This window comes from Protopterus annectens, chromosome 12.part0 (genome assembly GCF_019279795.1).
Source record: "Protopterus annectens isolate FY-2018-M chromosome 12.part0, PAN1.0, whole genome shotgun sequence".
NCBI lineage: Eukaryota > Metazoa > Chordata > Ceratodontiformes > Protopteridae > Protopterus > Protopterus annectens.
The window spans coordinates 1,295,198,434-1,295,207,293 of record NC_056746.1 but is presented as its reverse complement, the minus strand read 5'-3'; the positions used below and the strand labels follow the sequence as shown (position 1 = coordinate 1,295,207,293).

General features: G+C 41.6%; 1 protein-coding gene across 1 annotated transcript in view; it reads right to left on the bottom strand.

Moving 5' to 3' along the window:
- Positions 1 to 5,910: 5,910 nt before the first annotated feature.
- The window catches only part of PLAGL2 (PLAG1 like zinc finger 2), a 129,590-nt gene continuing 126,640 nt past the window's right edge, over positions 5,911 to 8,860 (bottom strand). The window contains exon 5 of the mRNA XM_044090347.1: positions 5,911 to 6,905. The gene's annotated coding sequence lies outside the window, so the exon portion shown is untranslated. The remainder of the gene's footprint in view (positions 6,906 to 8,860) is intronic.

Genomic DNA, 8,860 nt, shown 5'->3' with positions numbered 1-8,860 from the left:
ATCCTTAGGCTTTGTAAACAAAAGTAATACAAACCAACCACCTACAAACACTAATTCCCAATTTCATCTTAGAAACGGGGTGGAAAAGGTAGCCCCCCCACAGATATCCTTAGTACAGTGCAAACAGAATTGTAATGGATAACATCCAGTAAATGCAAGGTATATTCCCCTTTGTTCAAATAAGTAGGAAAGACCACTGGTAAGCTAACAGCTTAACTTAAGGCAGTCAGAAGCAGCCTTGGGTAGAGAAAAATAAGACTGGCCTCCAGTGGAACACTCTTTGCGGAACACCAAATATGGAGATTTACATGACATGGCCTTAAGTTTTGAAATCCTCCTTGCTGAACTAACTGCCACCAGAAAGTTTTCCAAGAATGAAATTTTATTTCTACAGTAGCTTAAAGTTCAAAGGGGGCCTTAGTTAAGGCCCAAGGTAATATGAGGCCCCTTAAAGGAGGTTGCAGGAGAGTACCCAGTAAAAAGGCCTTAGATAGGTTCAATGGGGCAACTGGAGTGTGATCTTCACCCACATGAAAACTGGCAATAACCACCAGTTTAATCTTGATGCTGCAATTGCTAGCTCATGCACAAAAGCTTGACAAAAAAAAAAAATCAATAACTAAGCTGAAAAGGATCCAGATCTTGGTGGATGCCCATATGAAAAATATCCTCCACCTGCTTCTATAAACTTTTCTAGTAGAAGGCTTTTGAAATATGTGGAAGAGGGAAACATGGAATGTCTGGCCATTACTAGAAGTGGAGAAACCAAGCAGTTAACTTCAAAGCTTTGATATCCAGATAAGGATGGCTGGACTGGTGAGAAATGAACACACTGGATCTCCCTAGGATATGCAGTACAACTCTAGAAAGCGCTGGGAAGACATTGTCCAGTGTCAAATCACTGTGACATCCCAAAAATGGACACTAGTAGATTCAACCTTGTTGAGGTACCATGTCACAGATTTACCGTCTAGTTGAATCGCACCCATATCCATGGGGTGGAAGTCCTAGAAGGTCAGAAAAGCTAGGACTGCCCTTATCTCCAGCTCACTGATGTGAAGACAGGCCTCTGTCAAAGTCCACATGCTTCGAGCAGTCGACCCCTCAAAATGCCTCACAACCCAGAAGGAAGCGCCCATGGCTACCATGTCTACTGTGGATGGGAAAACAGGACAACCTAGAGCGACTAAAAGAGTACTTCACCACTGAATATGCTGTTTGCAAATTCTCATGAAACTGACAAAGTGCATGGTTTGGTGTAGCAAAGTAGACGAAAATTGCCAGCATAAAGCTCAGTGTAAAGCATCAAAAAAAAAAAAAATCCAGAGGCTGATATATAAAGTATATAAACTTTTAATAATAAACACCCAGACTGGTTTCAGCCAGCAGGCTTTCCTCAGTGAGACTTTTTAGGAGACTCCAATACACAGTGTAGAGTAGGGGGACCAGACACCGGGCAACATTCCACAACATCCAAAAGAGCATATTCTTGGACCACAATCTGAGCAACTCCACGCAGGTATACGGAAATGAGCTGTGGTCCCCCCCCCCGGCACCAGTCTGATGTCTGCAGTTCCCTCTGGGACGTGCTGACAGTCTCCTTAATGGCTTCTGCTATGGCACCTGTCAAGGGAGAATCTGCAGTTTCAGACGTGGCCTTTATCTACCTTAGGAGGGACGCCTGGGGTAGACTGAGCAGCCGTGGTTTCGGGCCTGGGATTCCTGGCCCTCAAGTTGCTGCTCTTACAAAGGTCCCAACATTGGATCCATATTCCTAGCAAGGCGCTTCAGATGCTGATTCTCTAAATATAATCCTATGGGAAGCAAGGTCAAGACCAAGAGTTTTTGGACAAAGGCTTTGCAAATATCGCATGATGTATGGTTATGTTCTGGGCCTAGGTAAAATAAACAAAGCTTGTGCAAAGTCTATGTGGAATTTGCCTTCCACACTGACACTTGCCCTTTTTTACTCACAAAAACAACCCCTATGGGGTACTTTTCTGAACACAGATGAAGCACAAGCTAACTTTCCCAAGCGAGTAATGACTGGAGCTGGTAGTCAAACAGGTGGCAGAGAAGTTCTGAGATAGGTGCGTGCCAACATCTGCTTTACACCTACCTGTTTATGGCCGATGTACACAAGTGTGGTGGGCTGACACATACCTATGCAGTAGCAATTTAACTTTGGTAAAATGGCCGGACATATGAGTCAGGTGGAGGTGGACTCCCTCATGTTATGGATACTACTGTTGTTGTTGCCCCTTTTGGCTTTTCCCAGTTGGGGGTCGCCACAGTGGAACTCCGGTCTGCTAATGATTGGCAGTAGATTTTTACGTACCGAGTTACCAGCTCTGACGCACAATCTTAAACGAAGGTACGCCCATTCATGCACGTCTCCACACAGAAGATGATCTAGCTGAGAATCGAAAAGGACGTCTTACTGTGAGGTGACAATGCTACCGCAGCACCACCACCACCACAGTTATGGATACTACAGCATATGATTAAAAAAAATCAAGAGTTACAGAAGCTGCCACAGACCCAAGAGATGTAGAATGGATTGCGCCATTGGTTTTGAGAGAACCAAGGAGACTTACTGACAGCAGTTATTCTGTATCCTGGGAGTCTGGTCATCTTCAAGGCAGCATCCAATAGCTGGCATCCTATGAATGTTATCATTTGAACAAATGTCATTTTTGAAGTTTCCAGGTTGACCATGATCCCTAGGTGAAGGCAGAACCAGAGCAAGGCACCTCTGGCTTGATAAGCAGATTGCTTAGTGATATCGGTTATAAGCTAATAATCTAGATATAGGAACACCCAGAATTCTTCCAGTCTGAGATGTGCTGCAACCACTACCATACATTTCAACACCTGGGGGCTATAGTGAGACTGAAGGGCAGTGGCCTAAACTGAAAATAACTGGCTCCCAGCCAACAGCAAAGGAGCCTTCTAAACTGCCTTGCTATCTTTGTGATAGATAGCAGGTGTTCTGCAGGTCCAGAGAACACACCCAATCTTACTTTCTCAGAAGGGGTAACATAAAATGCAACTAAGCATTTAGAATTTTGTCCATTTTACAAACTGGTTTAGGTGGCTGTAAATCCAGAATGGGCTGGAGGTCTTGAAAGCCAAACAATCTCTTATTAGATTCTGGACCCTTGCTGGTCTGGTGGGACCTCCTGTATGACTCACTTGCCTAGGAGCTTTGTGATTTCTTGAGCAGCTGCCTTCCTCAGACGGGGGTGGATTAGGAAGCTTCTATATTTTTGTAAGTAGCAAATAAAGGAAATGACAGTCCCTTGGCTACTACTCTCTGCACTCGCATATCAGGAGTGATGACTGACCAGGTGTGAGGGTGAAGAGACAGGCATCCCCAACTGTTGCAGTTGGGCAACCTTCAGGAGTACTGGAAGCATTTATCATCACATGGGCCTGAAAACTCTTGGTTCTATGGAAAACACCTGCTTAGAGGGAGATGCCCATTGTTGTCCCCCCCTCTACCTCTGGGGGGACGGTCTCTGAAGTGTTGTGCGCAAAATTCTGAGACTTTCAGAACCATACCCTCTTACCACCCCACTTTGGTTCTAGGGGATGGTCGTCTGAGTGGTGGCAAAGTGGATGCCTATGACAGGCAAGGTTTTGCCATTTTATTTCTTGTATCTATAAGTCCAAAGATGGTGGATCCATCAAAACTGCATTCAAAAATGTAACGTTCTCTGCAAAAATCAGACACATGCAGGCAAGCAAACAAAGCAACGCCTGTAACTGCTGCTTTAGATGTGCCGCCTCCCTGTTGGATAAAAAGCACATGGACACATTAGTCCCTCTGAAATCTTGTCAAGTACGCTAGATAGTTCAGCACCTGCAATGAAAATTCCTCTTAAATGCAAGACCTCTTTCTGAACCTCTCCAAAGCCCGACTCCTTGTTTGGGGGAGTGGACAGAAGGGCTCTTTCTTAGTGTCTGCTGACAACAGCAGCATCCACTGCGGGCCCCCTGATCCAGTGAGGTCTGTCCCATGGGTAAACCAATATTTTGTTAGGCTTACAGTGGTAGGGGCAGCACCATGCCTGGCTCTAACCATACCTGCTGACACACAAAATCAGTAAGTTCATCAGCCAGGGGGAAGAACAGAATTATGTGAGGGAAGTACTGCAGACACTACAGAGGATCAGGATGGAACCAAGTGCAGATGGGAAACTGTTTCTCTAGACAGGAGAGCCTTTCAAATGTCTAAAAAGCTAAAGCTGGTCCTAAAGAGGATTTCCTAGGATCAGATGATCCCAACAGACTCCTTTCAAGACTTAATCTGACTCGGGTCCGAAGCAGACACCAGGACCGAGCTATCCAGCACCGATGCACTGAGGGGCAGGGATGGATCAGTCTGTAATTCGATCCCAACACCCATGCAGCGGTGCTAACCTCTTGGGTCCAAGACCCTTCGAGAACCAATGCTGTCCTATCAAGCAGTTAAAGGACACTGTTGGGAGTCAAAGACTAAGACTACTGGCTCCAAAAATGCATCCTGTGGGAAACTGCTCCAAAACCACCAGTTCCAAAAGTCAAGTTCAGGAAGGGGAGACCTGATAAGAGGTGGCAGGGGCTGGTCCCAGGCACTCCTGGAGCTGGAGTGGGAAGGACCCCCCCATCTGAATCTAGGTCCGCAGGAACTTCTGCTTCATCCTGTCCACATCTGCTTTAATAAGCTTCTCTATGGCCATACTAACTAAAGCAAGGAGGCCTAATGTGGCCTCTCAATCTGCAAAACTGGAGATCAGAGCAGACGGGTAGAAGGAATCTGGGGGAATATCTGTTCCACTGACAGAGGAGGAGTAAGACAACAGCACTGTATAAGGCTTTGAGGGGAAGACCGAATCTGAAGGCTTGAAGATTTCTGGGCAGGATCACTAATCCAATTGGGTCCAGAGACCTTTTACTCAACTTCTTTCCCCAGGATTTTTCTTTGTCCTTATTTCTGTCCCACCTCCTCTGTCTTTCTCTGCTAGTATTTCGTCTCAGCAGTATTTGGTTGAGGGAGAACCAGAGTGGGAAGAAGCCTCTTCTCCTCCTGAGGCAGGGAGACAGCCTTTCAAAACTTATTTGGAGCACTGGCCTGACAGAGCAATAGGCCCAAACGAACATAGCTGACAATCTTAGTCCACACAGGCAGCCCCAAGACAATACATACATCTATAGCATGTAGGTCTTGTGGGGGAATTGTGTGCTCACAAGCAGAACACTTTTTAAAGCTCAAAGCCTTGTTGGACATGGCAAAGCTTTAGTAGTCGGACAACAGTAAGCCAAGAGAATTAAAGCACACTAACTTTCATTAACACTTTTACACAAACTAGTTATAAATCTATACTTTCATAAGGAAGTGCAAGAAAAGGCAGGAATGCCTATTCTAACACTAAAACTATGTTAACAGGTAAATAACAGGAAGAATAGTACCTAATAACAGTGCAGAGTAAATCCTCTATGGAATGAGGGAAAAAAAGCATCACTGGCCTGACCAACAACTACTAAAAGTCACACCACATGGCACAGAGTCTTGGAAGATTACATCTGCTGAAAAGAAATCTGAGGACTTATCAGGGTAGAGGGGAGCACAGCCTGAGCCTTGGATCTAAAATTCTGCTGCCAGCTTCAGATCCAGTTGGATCAGATATACCGAACAGTTGAGACTGATGGAAAAGACATCACATTTTGTAAGATAAAACTATATATGTGAAATACATTAAAGAAATGAGAGGTAAAAGGCTGAATGTACTGCAGTACACTAAATCTAATGGAACACTGTATAAAAGTAAACAGACACAGAAATCAAAATGAAAGATGTCAACAGTTATTAGAACATCAGACAGACATTACATGTAGTATAAAATATTGCACACAACACAGGTTTGATTACATTTGTTTCATTTTACTCCCAGTATAATACAACTCAAAACCGGCTAATATGAAATGTTACCGTACTGATCACTTAACACTGTATCCAATAAAACGTTGCTTGATTTTCAAAAATATTTATAACATACAGAAATACGTATATTTAAAAGCACATTTTTTTCAATTTAGAATTCACAAAAATGAGATACTCTATCCCATGGTATACTACTCAGAGGTCCTTTTAAGTGCTAAAAGAGTTTGAAAAGTCTGCCCGTTTAAGGCAGGCTAGGGATGATAAAAATTCTTCCATACATTATTATAGCCACAATATCTGAACAAGGGTGCAGCATCCCTTTTCACCTGCTTATTTCTGGTTTAAATTTTAACTTTCCAGGAATATCAAGTTAACGAAAAAGAAAACCTGCTCATAAACAAAGCTGGTTACCAGCAGGCTGTTATGCTTGGTGGGGAAAAATACAGCACTCCTTTACATAATTACAGAGATGCCATGTGAAAAAGAAATCTGCCACCATCGGTCAAACACATATAGCAGCCTTGAATGTAAACTTTAAACAAATGGCAGTCTGAGGTTTCTTTAAATCCTATGGCTAGCAGCCAGGGCTGATACAGAAGATAACCAATAAGTCCTATTGAAAAGGAGGAAAAAAATCTATTAAAACGTAAACACTAACTGTAAAACAGAGACCATTTAATTAAAAAGTCTTTCAAAGCAACATCTGGCAGTAACAGCAGAATGACATGGATCCTGTTTCTTTAATTACAATCCTTTTTTCTATGCAGAAAAGGTGCAATTTATTGTGGCCAGGTTCCTTGTTTTATCTTTCGAAGTCACGCTTGAGAAGGTCTTGTATCCCACAAAGTACATTTTAAGGTGACTCGCTGCAGAATAAAATGTTCAGATATCCTTTATGATTTCACAGGTAGCTGCACACAGCGAGTTGTTCTCAGTCTGTCTAGGAAGACCTGTTGATTCCACACGTGTGCCACTTTACCTGCATGATAGCAGCAATGTGTAAGGCTCACTAAATTTAACAATTAAAATATACAATAAAGGTGAAACAAAAGTTCAAAATAACCAAAAAACAAACTAATCAGGGGCTGAAATGATTTGGTTTGTTGAGAGCCTTTCTTTCTGTAGTCTTCAAGTAAACATACTTGCAAGAAACCTGAACCAAGTGGAGCTTTTTTTAAATCCTACTTTATTGAAAGAATCCCTGTTCCACTACACCATGATCTCCAAAACATGCTCTCAAAGTTCAAGTCGTACGTTTCAATTGTTTCAGTTCAAAATAACCTGTCTTAAACAGGCAAACGCAACAGATATTCAAAGGTATTTCTTCAAAAGTACCTCAGCTAAATGTTTATATCAGTACAAAACACAACTATCCCCAGCCAGCCATATTCTGCTACTACCACACACTAAGTAGGCAATGCATTGGCTTACAAACTAAAAAAAAAAAGTATAAAATAAAACTTGAAAGCAGCATGGTAAGAACAAAATTACCATAAGTAGCAGGTAAATAAAACACTAAATTATTTTAGCTGGGAACAGAATGATGCATGTAAAACGGCAGTCCTGTTTTGATTTTTTTTTTTTTTTTGTAACCACATTTCTGGGACAATTCTGCTGGCACCTTGGTCCTAAAAAAACAGGATACAAATCTTACTACTACCACTGCTTAATCATTCCAAGTCTAAAATGGCAGATTACACAACAAATGTACAACACCCACGGTACAGATTAGAAATGAAAACACTGTAAATTCTAATAATCCATACCTCCCAGGGTGACACCAACTTAAAAACAGCACTACACAAGTCATCTAATGGCACTTTTTACATTTTAAAATAAAGCATTACTTTGTGTAAAGTGAAGGAGATCTCCAACAAGCTTTCTTAAAAAAGTGCTAAGTAAGAAGTAAAAAGCAATGTGTCAAAAAATTCATGGTCTTAGACATCTGCCTAAAGGGACAGGGTTGAACGATGAAAATGCTTTCTTTGTGTGGTCTGTCATTGCTGAGAACACTAAAAATGTAATTAAATATGATCCAGCTTATATTTCAATTCATGAGTTTAGCAAAACAAGTTTCCCTATCGTCTTTATCAGGTATGAATATTAAATGCTTTGCACTGGTGTGTGGAATTTCTGGAAGAAATGCCCAATACAAAGTCCTTCCTGTAACAGCACTTCTCAATACTGATGTGTCCTGTCCACCTTCACTGAGAACAAGAACTGCACCCAAAATAAAAAGTACATTTCAATCCATGCTTGCCTTTCACTTCCTCTGGCTTAAAGTACTACAAACTGAAAGCCTCACATATTAAAACAGTTAACACATGACAAGACACTGAGCTACGACGCTCATCTCTGGTCATTTAGAACAATCAAATCCTTTTTTTCAACCTGACCAACAAAAGGGATGAGGCGCACCTCCCTTCCCACATGCATATACATAGTTCGCAATCTCGCTGCTTTCTGAAACAAAAATGTTAAAGAAATGTGTCAAGTAGTGTGAAGTATGACTTCTGCCCAATTCTGAAGCTTGCAGATGAGACAAATATTTGTCTATACCAAGGGCATCATTAAGAAAGTTATTTTGATTTTCATTTTATGTTTTCAGTTAATTCTAAGGTGGAACTTGAAGTGTTATGAAATCCACCTCTACTTTTTATAAAATTCTTGTACTAAAGTGGATAGCTAAGAGAGGAAACAAATTAGTTATAAAAAAAAAATAAAAACAATCCATAAGAAATCCTACAGTGCACAATGTTTTATCAGTATATCCCATGATACCACAACATATGGGGTCAGCCAGTGTTAGTTTTTTTTATTTTAAATGAACAGGTAGAATTACTTCAGTAAACGTGGTGGGATTAATGCTGAAAGAGTCATCTGGTTACAATAAAACCCCACATTTCAGAATTTTTTTTTTTTCATCAGTCTGCT